Source organism: Caretta caretta, chromosome 7 (assembly GCF_965140235.1).
Source record: "Caretta caretta isolate rCarCar2 chromosome 7, rCarCar1.hap1, whole genome shotgun sequence".
Taxonomy (NCBI): Eukaryota; Metazoa; Chordata; order Testudines; family Cheloniidae; genus Caretta; species Caretta caretta.
In genome coordinates, this window is record NC_134212.1 from 9,032,113 (window position 1) to 9,051,282 (window position 19,170).

Below are 19,170 nucleotides of genomic sequence, written 5' to 3' on the forward strand. Positions count from 1 at the left end.
ATTTTCCCAGTAACCCACCTGAAATATATTTCGGCTTCAGTCATGCAAGTTTCAAATGTTCTCTTATCCGATTCCTCAGAATAATGCATGTTCACCTGAAGTTTCAGAACGGCTGCTTAAGGAACTGAAATAACGGAAGTGAATCCATCTGTTGAACCCCCTTACAGCAATTCTTCCATATTCCAACAAGTTATGAAACCATTTTCAGATTCAATTGCCCGAGTACTTTTATATACAAATGGGCTTGAACCTGTGTTTTGTTTAAATTTTATTGCACCAATCTTACACTCTAGGTGCTTCGCAGGAATTAAGCACACAATATTTGATACAAAAATTAACATATCAAACAGCTCAAATTCTGTTAACACAAGCGCAGCAGATGATCCTTATGGGTCCTGTACACCTGTGTTCATGCTGCATCCTTCCTCCATAAGTAGTTCCATTGAAATCAGTGTGACTACTCCTGGGAGTAAGGCACTACGCCACAGGACTAAAGGCAAGAGTCAGGCCCAGCAACAACCACCATGAGTTAAACCCCATATATCCCAGCATGCAGCCTCGTAACCCACCTCCTCCCAAAACACCTGTGAAGAGAGGCTGGGGTGGCTGTGGAGGCCCTACCAGCCACAAAGACCTCCTAAGAAGTTCTACGGACCACTTCAAATCCAGAAACAGCAGCTGTTTGCCTGTTGTTGAAACACAGCTCCTCTAAAGAGCAGTTAGCGGAGCCTCCAGCAACAGGGGCAAGGTATGTAGTTAGCTGCACATGTAGACCAGCAAAGCCAAGCATCCCACTTCTTCTGTTCATTAGAAGAGAGCAGAAGGAACTTCAGAACCCTGGTGCTCAATCAGAAACCATCCACTGGAGCAGCAATAGTAGGAACCTGGGGGAATGGCTCAGCCAATTTCCCCCCACCAGCCTGAACGTCTGCGGCGTACAGGGCAACAGCAGAAAGTAGCCAGGTCCAAAAAGATTTTTTCAGATTTTTTCACTCATCATTCCCAGTGACTGGGAGCAGGAGGCAGGGATGAATGAAAAGGGTTTGTGGGGTACCCACTAAATGTGCTCTAGGATCTTTTATTTTTCCAGAAGCAGGGGGGATTAGGGAGACCCAAAAATCTAATTTTACTAAGATGGATTTACTATGTCATGGCTTGGATCCTCAAGGGTTATTGGTGCTGAAGATCCAAACCAAGTTTCTTTTATTTTAAAAAAATTACAGTTAATCTCAGCGGGTTGAATGAATTTTACCAGGAAAAATAATAAATGATGCTCTTTTCTGAAGTTGGAAACTTGCTGTCTCCAACGTTATTAGCATCTTGTAGTGGTTTAAATTGAAAAGGATGGTCATCCGGATTTGATTTTAATGCAACATAACATTCTAGAAACAGGAAAAATATCACAGCTTAGCATCCTAAATTCACTACTGTAACAAGATAAATCCTTCCTTAGTAATGAAAACGTCTGCACTTCACTACATAAATACGTCTGCAATGTACTTCTATTCACCGATCAAACTACCAGAAACACAAACTTTTCACTGAGTAATGGGAGCGCCACAGATATCCTGAGGTAACTAGACCCAACCAGTCATACATCCCCTGATCCTAAAATACCACAACCTCCACAATGTTAAGGTGGGTAACAATATGGGAGTCCATTGACACATCAATAACTTATGCTAAGGTTTGAATTCTTAATACATCCATGTCTCTTGCACACAAATGGAAGAACAGAATCCTGCTGTTTAATTGCTGTATCAGATTCTCAAGCTATCACAATTATCTGTGCATTGCAACGTTTGCCATTGAAAGGCATCTCAGTACAAAAACCAAAACTTAATTTTGCAAAGAATTAAACATTCAGTGCCATTCTGTCTGCTTCCAAGAGGTCTAGATTTGGCCCTCACTCTTACTAAAGCTCCTGAACAAAGGGCCAAATTCTCCGCAGACTTACATAATTAGTAACCCTTGAAATCTATGTCCAAGGAGAATGTGGTGCATAGTTTGTAAAATGCAAGCATAGGTTCTGATATCCTGGACTGTACAAACATGAGCCAGAGGTTTGCAATTCATTTCAAAATTGTTAAATCTGTTAGTTGCTTTATCCATGCCTAGGGCTTGCTCTGACAACCGGAATCATGTTTTCGTTTTTCTTGATACAGCGTGGAAAAATTGCTTATTGTCCCTTTAAGAACCAAACTGTCAGTGTCCCAACCTACCTTTACCAGGTGCAAGTTGTTCCCACAATTAGGATGGCCAGGCTTAGCCCAACTGAAAACACACACTTCTTATCAGCAGGACTTTACCAACATAATTAAACCTGTACTGCAGCTGGTGGTTCAGAAAACAAAGGCAACAAAGCCCAAACCTGTTTGTTTGGTTTTTTTACCAGGTATATTAACCAAACTGTTACCTTCAGCATTGCATGCAAAGCATGATTTATAAATACCGTTGCTTGCTTTATTTATCATTGCTCAGTCTCCCAGAGCACAGGAGCTGTCATTTCAAACAAGAAAGAGAGACGTTCTTTGTGTGGGCACTTTGTTGAGGAAAATATTCTACAAGAAGACAGACCTGACCATGAAGATTCTATGGTCAAAGCTCTCCCTTCCATTGTGTTTCAATTACTATTACATTTTTCAAAAATTAGTAGCACCACCATGAAATTTAATTCTACTTTCCCTCATTTGGGCTGTCCACTGGCATAAAACCATGGACTCCAATAGAGTAACTCCTGTAAGGAATCAGGCCCATGGCATAAAGGAGCTACAAAGCAACCACTTAAAAAGTGTTCCGTTTCAGTGATGTGGCTTGTGGAAATCTGCAATAACCTGCCGTTTCCTATTGGCTTTCCTGGGATTCTTTAGAGCAGCACGGACACTCTGCTTACAGTGGCACAAATCCAAAGTAAATCCCCCTCGTTTGCAAGCGCTCAGCATGCATTACAGCTGAAAACACCATCCAGCCAGTGCAGGGATGGTAGCTGGCTCTGTGAATATATGCTGCAGAGATTCTAGCATTCCTGGCTCATGGAAATTTCTTTAATACAATGGCTTAGGCAGGGACACGTACGCTGCAGGAGAAGTATGAAATGTTTGCTTTGCAGCATCGAGGTGTTACTAACTATATACACCCCTTACGGTAAAATAAAATTAAGCGTAGTTGTAAATGAAGTACCTGATCCTGCAGTGGCTTCACAGCAGGAAGAACACGCATTAATGTCAAAGGGAGTTCCAAGTGTGGAACACTTTCAAGATTTTATAGGGACCTTTCTTCAAGGAGAACCTGAAAATTGTTTACTGTCATTAACCACCCTCAACCAAACACCTCGTTGTTGTTTACCTGCACACACATGTTTTTAAATCAGAAGCAGTATTAGATAGAGCCTGTCCTTACTCAGGCACAATCATCCTGAGAGCGTCATTCTTTACTCCGGCAAAATGGGAGTTCTGACTGAGTGAGGACTGCAGGAGTTGACCCTAACTAAATAAAAAAATTGGCAGAGGAGAATCAATGAAGACAGTATACGTACTTTCACTGCTACTGATCACCAGTTCAAATCCACCCCATGTCACCATGTGATACCTGTTTGGTGGTGTATGTGAACTGAAATGACATTCTTAGGGCTTGTTCCATAGGTCATTGACATCAATGGAGTCTTCTCAACAAGTTTTGGATCATGACCTCAGCAGGCAGTTAAGCACATCACATAAACCACAGTGACCACAGGTGGGAAGCCTGAATAGAGGCCAAAAATTAAGTGAGGCTGGGGACAGAGCTACCATCTCATTTCTAGAAGGCAGAGGACCCCTCAAAACAGGACTGAAGACCATTATCACACTTGCTTTAGCACTGCCGAAGCTGTTCTTGTTCTCTAATTAGGGGATTTCAACCTTCAAGGCTGTCTACCCAACACACTTCACAAGCGCTAAATTCACTCAAAATAACAAACTGTATTTATTTAAACCAGAAAGCAAAAACTCTGCAATAGTATCAACTAAAATATATATATATTAGATTTCACACAGATGAAAATCATTACAATTCTCTAGAGACTTCCCCTCTCTGCAGTAACTCATGTCACTTCCTAGCTAGTAAAATTGTGCCACAGGATATGAAAAGACTATAACATTCTACTAATTTTAATATTGCTCTAATCAAATAATGAGTTGTTTACTGCCTTCTAATTTAAAAGGTAATTCATTAAATGTATCCTGTCACCTCTTACAGGTAGCCAAGGCATGAGAACACACACTCCTGGGGAGCATCAGGGCAATGCGGGAATACTTCATGCGGGTCACTGAAATTTAATACTTCCTACATATGAAAACTGCAGTGATTATTTAATAATTGCTAAGAAACAATATAAATGAAACACTCCAGTGATTGAACCTGGTGCACAAAATATTTTTAAATTGGCTCAAAAGTGTGAACTCTAGGGAATGTGAAAAAAATAGTAACAAAGGAATGTACACCAGTTACAAGCAGACCGTATTTGGTATATCCACACGTGGGTTTGATTCAAATTCCACTGAAGTCAATCAAAATCTTTTCATTGGATCAGGCCCAAAATGATAACATAACAATAATGTTTAAGTGAGTGTCATGAAGTGGAAGAGAACAGATTGTACATAGACATTATGTGCATTACAAAAGTTGGGTCAGATTCAGTAATATCGGCCCAATACTGCAAAAGTTACCGAAAGCTATTGTTTTTTTTTTTAATTGGAGTATAGCAAGGTAATAAAAAGATAGGGCCCAGGTCTGCAACCCTTTGTGGCTACTCATATAAAGGTTGCAGTAGGATCACATCCAGAGCACTAATGTTATTTAGTGCCTGCAACTGCAAATATAGGATGTATAGAAACATGATTGTTCAGATGACAACTCATGGTCTGGATTGAGAACTCATCAAGTTGGTTTTTTTACTTTAATAATCAGGCAGTAGCACACTGTACTAATGTCTGGTTTATTGAAAACTAAGGTATCAACATTCAACCGATCTCTTAACCAGAAATCTTTGAAAAGTGGGTATTTTTCAACTCCTTTTGGGGACAGGGGAAAGGCAATCCAAACTTGTTAAGAATCAGTCCATTCTGTCAACACTTGCCCTAGTCATCAGAAGCAATGCAGAATCACTAAATCAGTTTTAGAATACAGTTTTGGTCAATGTGTGTCCAAAGCAGTCACCTGATTGGCTGCTGGTGATGTCATACCCATGCATTAATCCCCACTGACTGCAGTTTTAACATCATGCACATTACCCCAATCATCTACATAGCAAGTATCATCAGTGTAAGTGATATAGTAAATCACTGGAGCAGAGAATAAAGCTACGTGTTGAAAGAGAGAGGATCGGGTGCTTTTTATTTTCAAAGTGGAATGGGGTCAACAAAGAATGCCTGCTTCATTGAGAGGAATGGGGATTGTAATATCCCTAGCTAAAATAAAGTATGTGTTCAAGAACTCCCATTTGAAAATGTTAAGAGGTTGCCAGTGGTGAGACAATTGGTCCAGGAAATAAAAACTATTTCAGGAACCATAATGTTTAGCAAAATGAAGTCAAATCCATTTCTCAGGAACAAAAATGTAACCATGACATCTGCAAAAATAAGCTTTTCTGATTGCTCATGACATTTTCACAGGTAGAACAGCCATGAAAGTATGTTATTTACATCAAATATAGATACTCTTAGTAATGTAAATTGACATGCTGGTACTTTCTTATGGGGGTGGCAAGACAAGTCAAATCTGAAGGCAGATGTACTTAAAAAAAAGCATTGTAAAATGCTAGGTCTACCTTCAAGTAATGGAGGTCCTGATTGGTGAATTGATGCAGCTTGCACATACTCAGAGGGTCACTTTGGGAACAGATAAATCGTTATTTATCCATAATGATTCTGATAATTGCATTCATGGATTAAACTGTATTATTACCGGTTTGCAGAACAAATGTTGCACTTTGTTAATAACACTTTTACACTAAATGATCAGCGAAGTGCAAATTCCTATTGTGCCCTTTAACTATACATAGCAATTATAATTACAGAAATATGCACATAGTGCATGCTATGAAACACTGTCAGAAAAAACATATATGTCAAAGCAATTTCAAAACACATCTGTGCTCAAGTTGTAATGCAATGATTAAGCATGCACCTTGGAGGATTCTGAGCGGCATATGGGGAGTATGCTGTCAAGAGTTATTCATTTTGTACCGCACGAGTAATCAGTGAGAAAGAGTCAAAATATAGTTTAAATTGGCAATATAAAAAAAATCCTATGAACCTTCTTATTTTGTGTATTTTTAACATATTGTCGTCTGTACACACACTGCCAGACAAAACGGAGCGCCGCGGACAGATGCGGACACGTTCAGGACAGGGGAGAGAACATTTCAGTCTGGCGCTGGGTGGGTATTGGAGTCTCCCAGAATCAGAGCAATCCCTCTGGCTAAACAAATCCAGCTGTGGTTAGGAGCGACTGAAAGCTCATTCGAGGGCAGGCTCCGCTCTGTAGCCCTTCAAACGCAAGTGATCAAAAGTAAACCCAAAGCTGCGGACACGAGCCCTGATCACCCGCGTAGTGGGCTGGAGAGGACTCCGGAGACGGGCAATAGCAGAACCGCAAGAGGAACCGTAACCACATTGAACTCGGTAGGCTGATGGGACCGAAACTTTGTTCGGCCCCTTCCAGGGCTTCCCTGTCTTGCATCTCGAGCGCTCGGAGGAAGAGGCGAGGAAGCGAACAAGCGGAGCAGACAAGCGAGGAGAGCCCGGCTAACCAGCGCTGCCCTCTGGGCCAGGAGGAGGGTGGATCGCGGCTGTCCCAGGACTTGGGCGCCGAGGCGCTTATCTCCCCGATAAAATTCCCCGTGATTAAACCGGGACCTCAGCAGCGCTTCCTCAGCGGGCCCGGCTGCAGGGTGCCAATAGGCTGGAGGAGGAAGGAGGGGGACCCTCCTCCTGTACCCCACAAACCCCGGCACGTCTCCGCCCTCCCCCAGCAAACCCGATCCGTTCGGCCGCGGCTGCACCCGGGCAGCTCCCACCGGCCACCGCTGGTGCCCCGCTAGTCGCATCAACTCCCCGGCACGGCGGGGTCCTACCCCTGCTGCCAGGGCAGAGCCCACCGCCAGCCGTAGGCAGCCTCTTCCCCGCCGCCTCCCCAAGCTCGCCCGACAGCCACTAGCTCGGGCTCCGGGCTCGAACTCACGGGCAGCCGTTCGCAAGGGCTCTCCCCGGAGGGAGGCTGATGGGGTGACCCGCCCTGGGGCGCTCCCCGCCCCGCAGATCCACGCTCTTCCCCCTGCTCGGGGCCGCTCACATACACCCCACTTCCCCCCGGGGTCCCCCCGAGAAGCAGAGAGCCGGCACCGAGCAGCCCAGTTCCCCCAGCCCCGCCGCCACGGGATACCGGGGGACAGGCGCTCCGGGGTCCTTTCGGAACAAGCCCCTTCCCCAGACTTTGGGGTCCCCGGACCCCCAAGGAGCCGAAGGGGAGGACCCAGGGCTGGCGAGCCGCCCGCTCCCCCTGCCCCGAAAGTTAGGAGACCCAGGGGGGCGCCCCCCGGCCTCACCTGGAGCCGGGCTGCCTGTCTGTCTGTCTGTCTGCCTGCCTGCCTGCTCCGGGGACCGACGGACCCAGCCCTCTCCCGGCCTGTCTTCAGCCGTGCGCCTGGGGCAGCCGGGCGCTCGCCATGGGGCCGCGGGGTCCGAGCCCGGCTCCGGGGCGCAGCTGCAGCCGGCCGGCGCGTCCCGGCGCTCACTCACCCAGGCTCATCGCCCATGGCCCGGGCGGAGCGCGCCCGCCGGAGCCGGGGAGGGGGGAAGGACGTTCCGAAGCGGCCGGGTCGGTGGGGCCGGGAGGCTGGGGAGGGGAGGGACGCGCCCCCCCCGGGGACTCCCCCCAGCGGCCAGCTGCGCCCGACTCCCGGGCGAGCCCCAGCGCGGCGAGCGGAGACTCAGCCGGGGAGGCTGCAGCAGCTCCGGTTTGAAACTAGAGTGGCCCAGAAAGCCACCCCCCTGGCCATGGCAGCCGGCCCTGATTGGCCAGCCCCGCTCCCGCCCCCGCGCCGGAGGCGAGTCACCACCGCTGGCTGCAGAACTGGGGAGGGGGGGGGGGCAGTCGGCCGGCCCCCAGGTCTCCGTGCCCTTCCCCGTGCTTTCCGGGCGCCCGCATGGAGCCCCGCCGTGGCCACCTTAACCCCAGAAGAGGAAGGTTTCAGATCATTCATAACGGGGCGCGGGGGGGGGGGGGGAGATTTCATAGGTGAGCTGAGTCCTGAGACCTACCCGCGCCCGCTGTCCCCCATCCCGTGCAAATCCTGGGGTGGGGGGGTCTTGGTGTAACCAACACTGCGGATGCTGCCGGCCTTGGGCCAGGGCCGTCTGCGCGAAAAGCATGAGCCGCCGGAGCTAAGGCACTAACTGGGAGCGATTGCAAACTCACTGATCTCTTACGCGGACAGAGAGACCCAAGAACCCACACTCGTGGGGCGTGTCGAATAGCGGTGCAAGTCATGCTGATGGGCAACAGGTCCAGCCAAAGGGAGCAGACCTCAGAAATCATCTTCTCCCTACGCCCTTCCCCTTTTCTCCGCCTTCCAGTTAATTTTCCTCACCCAAAAAGTATCAGAGGGGTAGCCGTGTTGGTCTGTATTCACAAAAGCAATGAGGAGTCTGGTGGCACCTTAAAGACTAACAGATTTAGTTGGGGATAAGCTTTCGTGGGTAAAAAACCCACTTCTTCAGATGCATGCAGTGAAAATTACAGATACAGGCATAAATATATATTGGCACATGAAGAGAAGGGAATTACCTTACAAGTGGAGAACCAAGGTTGAAGGCCAATTTAGTCAGGGTGGATGCATTTTCCCTCACCCTACAGTAGGACCATGTCCGCATTTTGACAAGCAGTCCCATTCTCCATTACGTGGCCCCTGCAACATAAAGAGTGATGTCTGAGTGCAAATGCCCCTTGGCAAAGAAGTCTCCACTTTCAGTCTGGCAAACAATTCCTGGGTCAGTGAGGGATGTGGGAACTCCGAAGACTCAGAGCTCAGATAAGCATCCTGGAAGATGGATGCTCAGCTGAGCCCACAAAGGCTCCAAGCAACCTTCCCAAATACACTAACCCTTCCTTTAAACTTGGGTCCCTCTGCCTGCTACCTTTTCAGAGGGAGGAAGGAAGCACAGGACCTGTTGTTCTTCCTAAGGCACCCCATTCTCTTTCTTTCCCCCTCTTTCCACTCCATATGGTTCCCAATTCCTCTTGCCCCTGCCATCACAGGACAGCGCACAGTAAGTGCCGATCTACAAGTGGAGATGCCTTTTGGTTCTGGGAAGTGCCCTATCCTATGCGTGCTGCATCTCCAGGGCCTGCAAGTGAGGAAACTCAAGTTGCTGCAGTGTAAGATCTGGATGTTTTCCCCAGGTTGCACAGCACATGCTGCTCTCCCACTCAGCCCAAGCTTTTCGCTGTCTAGCAGACTCACTGCTAGGATCAGAGAGCTGGGCATGCCCTAGCTGGGGGAAGAGGATAAAGCCAATTCCCAAGCAAAGGGTTGGTCTGCAAATATGGTCAGCATCTTCTTTTGAAAACACTGGCAACTTGGCAAGCGTTTTAGCATGCCAGAGGCTTGACCTGCCAACCTTCTTCTGGTCACAGGTCTGGTCAGTAATATACTGCATCCATAAGAAAATGGACTGTCAAATTTAAAATTCAATGACATTTAATAAAAAATGATGTTTTACTGGCAGTTTTCTAGTGGCTGGACTTGGGGTCACTGACCTACTGGGTGACCTTGAGCAACTCCACTGCTCACTTTCCTCTATCCCCCTTTGCCTGCCTTGTCTATTTAGACTCCAGATTCTTTAGGGAGGATTTGTCTCTTACTGTGTGAGTATAATGCGTAGTGCAATGGCACCCTGATCTTGGGTGGGGCCTTCAGGTGCTATTGCAGTACCAGCCATCGTCACCATGTAATGCAAAGAGATAGTGGATAAACTGAGTGGACCACCACAGGTGTTTTGAGTAAAACTGAAGAGTATGGTCCTTCAAATTGACCTTTGTCTAACTTTTCCAGCATTACTATATGCAAGACCTTAAAAATCACTCTACCTTCTCTAGCGCAATCTGTTGTATTATTAAATTTACAGCGGCAAATGCAACCCATTTAGATAATTTTGCAGAGAATGAGAGCGAGGGTCCCACAAAATCCAGTTCCACCAATAAATCCCTTGCCTCCCCTCACCCCTATGGCCCAATCTGACTCCTACGAAGGAGGGGGAATCAATGGGAGTTTTAATGGTGACTTAAAGTGGAGCAGGCTAAAGCCCTTAGTGTCAGATTTCATTTCTTCCTCCATGCTGCCCGTTGTGAGTGGGACTCCATTCTTAGCTTAGTGCTCCCATTCTCTTTTTCTTTCAGTCCTGCTTCCAAATTTTTGTGAAGCCCTCGGACAATAACATCAAGAAAAATGAAAAGGAGTACTTGTGGCACCTTAGAGACTAACCAATTTATTTGTGCGTGAGCTTTCGTGAGCTACAGCTCACTTCATCGGATGCATACTGTGGAAACTGCAGAAGACATTATATACATGGTATATACATTATATACCATGGTCTCTGTGTATATAAAGTCTTCTGCAGTTTCCACGGTATGCATCCGATGAAGTGAGCTGTAGCTCACGAAAGCTCACGCTCAAATAAATTGGTTAGTCTCTAAGGTGCCACAAGTCCGCCTTTTCTTTTTGCAAATACAAAGTAACACGGCTGCTACTCTGAAACCTATCAAGAAAAATGCCTTGAATCACCCATTATACATATTTTAAAAGATTTGAGATAGAACCAGAGGAAGCTTCTATCTGTGTGTTTTGTGTTGTCCTCCTGCTTCGTTGTCAGCTCTTCGGGGCTAGAGCCGCATCTTCTCCTCTGGCTCATACAGTGCCAGCTTCATTGGCAGCATTTGACAAATAATCATGACTGTAATGGGCTTGCACATCAGTGCAAAATTCCAAATATCCGGGCTGGGGAGTGGTAAGAGCATTTGTTGTGTTATGACTGTGTTCTAGGTGAACTATTTTATAGAGAAAGAATGTACATCTTCGGTTTAAACGTTTTTCCTGCTTTTCCAACAGAAAACATTAAAGTGACATTTATGGTCTGGTCAGTGCAAATGCACTTTGCACCTAATTGCAAGTTACTTTTTAAACAGACACACACACTTCAATCCAATACTCTTACACAGGTACAATGGTGATTGGTGCACTAGATATAAACTGACACGCCTAAATTTTCAAGTGCAGCTAATGATTTTGGCTAGGCCAATTTTTGGGTGCCTACCTTGAGGTAGCTTAAAGGGGGTCTGCTTTTTAGAAGTGCTGACCACCTACCCTCTGAAAATCAGGCCTCTTTGAAAGGTATTTTACATTGGTGACTCAAAAATGGTGGCACTCAAAATCACTAGCCATTTTTGAAAATTTAGACGCATACAGACTCTCTAGGCTGCGGAGGTGGTATTGTGGTGTCCTTACTATCCTGTTAAGGTAAAATTCACCCCTGCCCAGAGGAACAGCACACACCCATGCACTGCTTACATCCCATGTAGGCCTTGTGCTGAATTTCACTCTTAGTGTGAAGCAGCCATATGGACAATTGTTGGCTGCTCAGAGCTATAATTTAATTTCTTTATAGCTAGGCTGTGTGCAATTTACTACTTCAGCTCATTGCTACTTCACCCTGTATAAGTCTGCACTGCTTCAGACCTATTTACCCTATGCAAAGTACTAGAGTACTAGGTTATACACAGCATTTGTGTGGGAGGCGCTTTGAGCATGAGACAGACCTGTGAACTCATCCCAGCTCTGACGAAGTCTCTGCCTTTGAACAAATCTCTCGCCCTGACTCAGTTTCCCCACCTCTACAGTGGGAATATTAATACCTATCTCATAGGCGTGCTGTTCAGATAAATTAGATAATGGCTGTAAAACATTTTCAACATACAAATGCTGAACATATGCTTACTGTTTTTAGTATATTGAGAGCACTTTTCAAATACTGTCTAACTGAATCTTCAAAACATCCCTGTGAGGGGAATTATAGTTCCCATTTTACAGATGGGAAGCCCAGCAAAGGGATTAAGGTCTTAATCCTGCACCATTTAGATCAATGGGAAAGTCCCTGCTGGCTCTAGCCCGACATGATTTGCCCAATGAGATGATCACTTTAGATAAGCTATTACCAGCAGGACAGTGGGGTGGGAGGGGGTATTGTTTCATGGTCTCTCTGTGTATATAATGTCTTCTGCAGTTTGCACAGTATGCATCCGATGAAGTGAGCTGTAGCTCACGAAAGCTCATGCTCAAATAAATTGGTTAGTCTCTAAGGTGCCACAAGTACTCCTTTTCTTATAGTAAACCTATAGGAAAGGATTAGAACTCAGTTGTCCCCGGTCCCCAGTCCTGTGATCAAACCACCTCTTCCTCTTTCACAAGACCCAATCATCACAGCTGGAGGCCATGCCAACAATATTCACGCTGCCAATCAGCTTTTAGCTTTTCAGTTACCAGGGTCCACTGCTTCCCTCGAACAGAAGTAGGCTTGTACCTTTTGACACCTCACCAAACTCTATGACTGTCTCACCAAGATGAGCCAGAGTAAGTCCTGGATACGTTTTAAGTCTTTTGATGATTAGAATAGTTAAAAGGCTCATTATTTCTAAACATGTTTATCCATATTTTTCTATTTCTGCTTGCAAAATTAGCTGATGCACATTTTAAATAAACAGCTATTGTGCAGTTAAACAATGATTAAAGAAGAGTTCCATTTAAATTATTAAGTGGTTAGATAAAAAGCCTCCCTTCTCTTTGTACACTACTTTATTCAGAAGTCAAACTTCTGCAGTCTCATGGAATGCTAATGAACAGCATAATAATGCACAAGGGCAAGAGCAGGCTGATTAATTAAAAACAGAAGCCAGAAATCAAAGGTCTTAAAATAGGCTTACAAAAATAATTCAATTATATGTTATGAACCTAGGATAACCAAGACACGTCCCACACTTTCATTCATCATTATACCTCATTTTAATATCTAAAGTGGCTTGCTTGTACACGGGAAGTAGTGCTAATTGGGTCTTTCAGGTGTGACACTTACATAACAAGACAAAAGCGACTTGATGCTCACGTCCAATTTTAATCGTTCTCTATCTTGGAAATGGCTACACTTGACTAAGTATATTCTCAGTTTAACTGATTTACTCAACTATTTTTAGTCATGACCCATTTCTGTAGTTGTTGAATACTCGATTGCACGATTACTTTACAAATTAATTAATTAAAAGCTCCACACCCATAATGTTAGCCTCATCACAAATCCACCTCTGGTCTCTCTACGTGATTTCACCTCTTCCTAACAGCTCTGCATCTTCTTCCTTTACATCCTTCCCCAGGCCTATGTGTTGCTGTTGTGAGCAGGATCTTTCTTTTTCTGAGTTTGCATTACTTCACATCTCTAGCGTGAGCAAGGTCCTTCACATTCAGTTTTTATTTTCTTTAAAATTTCCTAGAAGTGTATCAGCGCTTGTTACAAAAATTTAAAGAAGATGAAAATCAGTGCAAAAAATTAATTTCACTGTTTTCTGGGTACATGTTGGGGTTAATATCAGGGGACAGGAGGACGGAAAAGCAACAAATAGAGAAAAGTAAGTCTATTGAAAGTAAAAGCAGTTTAATGCTGTGGTTTATTTCATGAACGGTTCATTAACGGTCCATGCATGTGTGTGTGTGTGTATCTTCCACTACATTGCCTTACTTTAACAGAAAGCCTCCCATTGACACTTAGCCTATAGATGAATATAAACACATCTACCTACTGTAGTGTATTGCATTTTGTTAACATAATCAGTATTTTCATGTACTTGAGTGGTCCAAAATTGGGGTAAAAAAATCAATAAAAATAATAGTTTTTGTAAAATCCAGGCATTTTTCAGTGAAAAAAAAATCTGTAAAGACGGCAAATGAAGGACCGTAAGCACAAGAAAGCTGTGTCTAGCAATGGGGTAAATCAGGTCATTAATAAAGTATTGTATCCTGGAGGGGCAGTGCTGGGAGCATCTGAGGTCTTGAGGCAATGCAGTAATTGAATTGGAAAAGCATTGTGCAGCCTGTGGTAGGAGATGGCCGTTCTGCTAGTAGGATGAAATTCCCCCTTGTCAGAGGTCCAGCAGCAAAGCCAATGCACCTTTTAAATCCTCAAAATAGGGCTTGAGTGGGATTTAAGTGGTGCACAGAGAGAAAACAAAGGAAGAAGGCAGCAGGGTACCACCTGGACTTGGCACAGAGTGAAAGAGCCTCAAGTAAAAGCTTTGACAGCAAACACTATCTAAAGAGGGAGAGGGCTGTTAGGTAGCCAGAATGGATTAGGTTGTCATTGCAAAGAGAGGCATATTCTTGTGGGGGGGTTGGGGGAGGGAGAATATGTGGAAGGTTAATGGTAAGTGACATAAATCAGGTTACACAAATCAATGAGAGTTGGATCAGGCCCTAAATTAGGAGCCTTAGTGCAGAGCTGGAGCTTGGGACTGACGTAGGTTGCCAGTATAGATTAAAATAAATAAGGGAAATATATGAAGAAGAGCTCTGTGTGGCTCGAAAGCTTGTCTCTCTTACCAATGGAAGTTGGTCCAATAAAAGACATTACCGCAGCCACCTTGTCTCTCTAAGGGAAAGACAGACATTCTGACTTTGTTTGGAGGGCCAAAACGGAACCTGTGTGGGTGTGCCTATCACACTATCAGGGCAATAAATAATAATAATGTGTAGTCTCAAAAGAGGCCATCAGCCACTCCCGGGACACCACGACAGGTGACACAATGAAAGGGCAGCATGCCCTCTCATCACTAGCAACGAAGTCAAAGGAGGATGTAAGACAGGAAGCTGTTTGTCTAAGAGTGTCTAGCATTGGATCTCCAATCAATCATCAATCGAGCACTATGAAACGACTGAGGAAGTGAGAACAGGCCTAGATCATTAATGAGAATGGTGCTGTTCAGAAAGTTTGCAGGTGCACAAGCTGTGTACCATCTTTGGGCACATAATCATGGCAGCTTCAGACATAAATGGGTATGAATACCTGGGTGTACACGCCATTTTGTTAATTGTGTGTGCAAAACCCACATGTGATTGTGTATCAAACCTCAACTTTCTGAAAATCAATCTCCATCTTCTTTAGAATCTTACATATTTCTGGCCACAGAAACCATCAGTTGTACTCTAATGAGCATGAAAGTTGAGAAAAGTTCCTCTAAAAGAAAAGGAGTACTTGTGGCACCTTAGAGACTAACCAATTTATTTGAGCATGAGCTTTCGTGAGCTACAGCTCACTTCATCGGATGCATACCGTGGAAACTGCAGCAGACTTTATATATACACAGAGAATATGAAACAATACCTCCTCCCACCCCACTGTCCTGCTGGTAATAGCTTATCTAAAGTGATCATCAGGTGGGCCATTTCCAGCACAAATCCAGGTTTTCTCACCCTCCACCCCCCCACACAAATTCACTCTCCTGCTGGTGATAGCCCATCCAAAGTGACAACTCTTTACATAATCAAGTCGGGCTATTTCCTGCACAAATCCAGGTTTTCTCACATCCCCCCCACCCCCATACACACACAAACTCACTCTCCTGCTGGTAATAGCTCATCCAAACTGACCACTCTCCAAGTTTAAATCCAAGTTAAACCAGAACATCTGGGGGGGGGGGGTAGGAAAAAACAAGAGGAAACAGGCTACCTTGCATAATGACATAGCCACTCCCAGTCTCTATTTAAGCCTAAATTAATAGTATCCAATTTGCAAATGAATTCCAATTCAGCAGTTTCTCGCTGGAGTCTGGATTTGAAGTTTTTTTGTTTTAAGATAGCGACCTTCATGTCTGTGATTGCATGACCAGAGAGATTGAAGTGTTCTCCGACTGGTTTATGAATGTTATAATTCTTGACATCTGATTTGTGTCCATTTATTCTTTTACGTAGAGACTGTCCAGTTTGACCAATGTTGAACCAAAAGTTCCTCTGTACCTCACAGACAAAGAACAGATGATATGTCAGCACAGGGCAAAACCTGGTCAAACAACCAAAACCCCAAGAACCTCAGGGTCAGGTTTTCCCAAACTGCACGACTCACTTAAAATAAACGTTATGACTTTAAAAGATGGACTCCATTTAGTAGTGTCATTTCGGGGCTATTCTCAAGATTCAGTGCATCTGCGATTTTCAAAACACTCCATGTTAAAAGATGTGACTTCTATGATTTTACGAGTGCAGCAAACCTGGATTTTTAAATTTTCCTCCACTGTAAAACAGCCATTATTCTACTTCCAGAAGTTAGCCTCTAGAATAAGTTTAGCTTCTAAAAATGAAAGACTTATTTCACTTGCAACAAAATGTGAATCTTTTCAAAAAATCTTGATCTACAGCAGCATCCTGCAAAAGAGAAGTGGGGACATGTATACATTTGATGAGCAGACATTTAACAACACACGGTGGAGCTGAAGCAGGGGTCCCTCGAGTTTCATTTTCCAGTAGGGGAGCTTTCAAAGCTCAGGAAACACCCATCTATAATATAATGTTATTGATTTTCCTTTGGGAGAAAAAATATCCAAGCACAGAAAAAATCTGAGTCCCCTACTTTCTATGTTCGGTCATCAAGTTCTGTGATGAAATGCACTGGTAGCTATGCAAGTGACATCCTTTTGAACAGTCAAGTGCAATTAACTAAAACAATGTAAGTTAGTCATAATGAACATCTTTCCTCAACATGGATCAGGTCTCCCTCACTTTACTAACATTGTATGGTCCCCCGACTTCAGTGGGACCACTCATTGAAATAAGGCAAGCAGCTGTAGCCTCTTATATCCATCTGGCTTCAACCACATCCTAACAATTGGTGAATGAATTACATTTTCTTTAACATGTATTTATATAGGTTAGATCAGTGGTTCTCAAACTGTGGGTCGGGACCCTAAAGTGGGTTGCAACTCCATTTTAATGGGGTCACCAGGGTTGGCGTTAGACTTGCTGGGGTCCAGGGCCAAAGCCTGAGCCCGAGGCCTTCAGCCCTGGGTGGTGAGGCTCGAGCGAGCTCAGGCCTAGGTCTCCCCTCCTGGGGTCGTGTAGTAATTTTTGTTGTCAGAAGGGGGTTGCGCTGTAATGAAGTTTGAGAACCCCTGGGTTAGACTGCATGAGTGAAACCACAGAATGACTCCAATGAAGCCACTGTGGAGTTATCTTCTGATTTACACTGATGTGAGATCAAAATATAGCCCTACAAGCTAATGTCCCATCGTTTGACAGAGTTGAGTAAGCGGTGCTACTTTTCCTGACTCAAACTCTATAGAGAGACGTTTGAATATTCTCTCTAGGAGGAGCATCTTGTCTTAATATTCTGTCTATCAGTAAATAATGACTCTATAGTGAGAAGAAAAGATGGCAGCTATACAGCTTTCGTTCAGTTCATCAAGTTCAATTTTGATAAGCAACCTGGCATACCGGAAAGGATTACATATGTCTGTATATTTAATTCATGGCTAAATGCAATGCATAGGATCCTTGTGCACTTCGGAGTTCAGCATCTAACAGGCAAATGAAATACAGTCTAATGGTGATATTTTCTGTACTCTGGATGCATGAGTGACATTCGTGCACCTCACTGATGTCAGCATTGGATGCCGAGGTCTATACTTAATTTTCTCAGTAAGAAATTAATCAGAATCCATCTGTTTCCTCCTCATTCTGGAAAATTTCATTACAACTAAACCAAAGATTATAGGATTCTCATGTCTGTGGTGTTTGTTTCTCCCCCACACACACACCAGTTTTGGTGCTGTCCAAACTGAATGATTAAAGCTGCTTAGTTTAAGTAAGATTGGAAACAATCTTCCTTTCTGGATGGAAAAGTATAATGACAGTGAACAGGGACTAAAGTCTGCTCTGTTACATGGCTGTAAATCCAGAGCAACTCCACCGAAGTGAATGCAGTTCATTCGGATTTATTCCAGAGTAGCTGAGAGAAGAATCTGGACCTTAGTCTTTCAATATGTGCTTCTGATCCAGTGATGGGATACATAACGATTCAAAAACTATCACTCTGCAAGTCTTTATTATTTATCTTATACATGCATATAGATGCCTAGCACAATGGGACCCAGATATTTAATTAGGGCCTCTGGATGGTACCCTAGTATAAATAAACCTGAAATTCTCCCCCATATTCAAATATCCAGCCTAATCTGTTTATCAAATGCTTTAATTAATTATTTACCCCTTCCTGGATCTTCTAGTGGATTACAAGGGGAAAACTGGACTTAAAGATTCCCTGAACTTAACCTATTTGTAATGATAACTATCACATGCTGATGGATGTGCTTGCTTCAAGAGCAGTGATGGGGGAAAATTATTTGGGTAAGAAACACAAGGCATGAAAAGCAAAAAGCGAAATGTCAATAAGAGTCTGCTTCTGGACGGTTGGATAACAGCTACAGCCAAACATGATTCCAAGAGGCTCCTAAATGACATAGAAGCTAAATCTACAATCCAAAAAGTAAATGCTTCTACCACAGAAGCCATCCTGGCTTTCCCCCAGATAGCGGAACTGAATGAGAGACTCGGGGAAGTTTAGTAACAGGGGACATGAGCTCCTATGATAGGAATTATTTCACAGACGGCTGCAATACCATGGTACTAATGCCAAGAAGGTAAAGAATCTGGGAAATTAAGAAATCTGGAGCCCTATCCTGCTGCTGTTGCATGCACTGAAAGAAATAGGAGTCACATGTGTACCTCTTGGTAAACTGGGCGCAAGCAAACAATATGTGTTTTAATGAGGCTAATTGTAAATGTACACATCTGGGAACAAAGAACATCAGCCATACTTACAGGATGGAGGACTCTATCCTGGGAAGCAGCGACTTTGAAAAATATTTGGGAGTCAGCTGACTCATGAGTTCCCAATGTGACGCTGTGACCGAAAGAACTAATGAGATCCTGGGATGCATAAATAGGGGAATCTTGAGTAGGAATAGAGAGGTTATTTTACCTCTATATTTGGCACTGCTGCGACTGAAGCTGTAATACTGTGTCCAGTTCTGGTGCCCACAATTCAG

At 44.2% G+C, this 19,170-nt stretch overlaps 1 protein-coding gene across 4 annotated transcripts in view; it reads right to left on the reverse strand.

Moving 5' to 3' along the window:
* Positions 1-8,432, reverse strand: part of TAFA4 (TAFA chemokine like family member 4) — a 109,298-nt gene extending 100,866 nt beyond the window's left edge. For 2 of the 4 annotated variants that reach the window (XM_048858768.2, XM_048858769.2), the window contains exon 1: positions 7,583-7,761. The gene's annotated coding sequence lies outside the window, so the exon portion shown is untranslated. The other 2 variants (XM_048858770.2, XM_048858771.2) reach the window with 2 other exon arrangements.
* Positions 8,433-19,170: the final 10,738 nt, after the last annotated feature.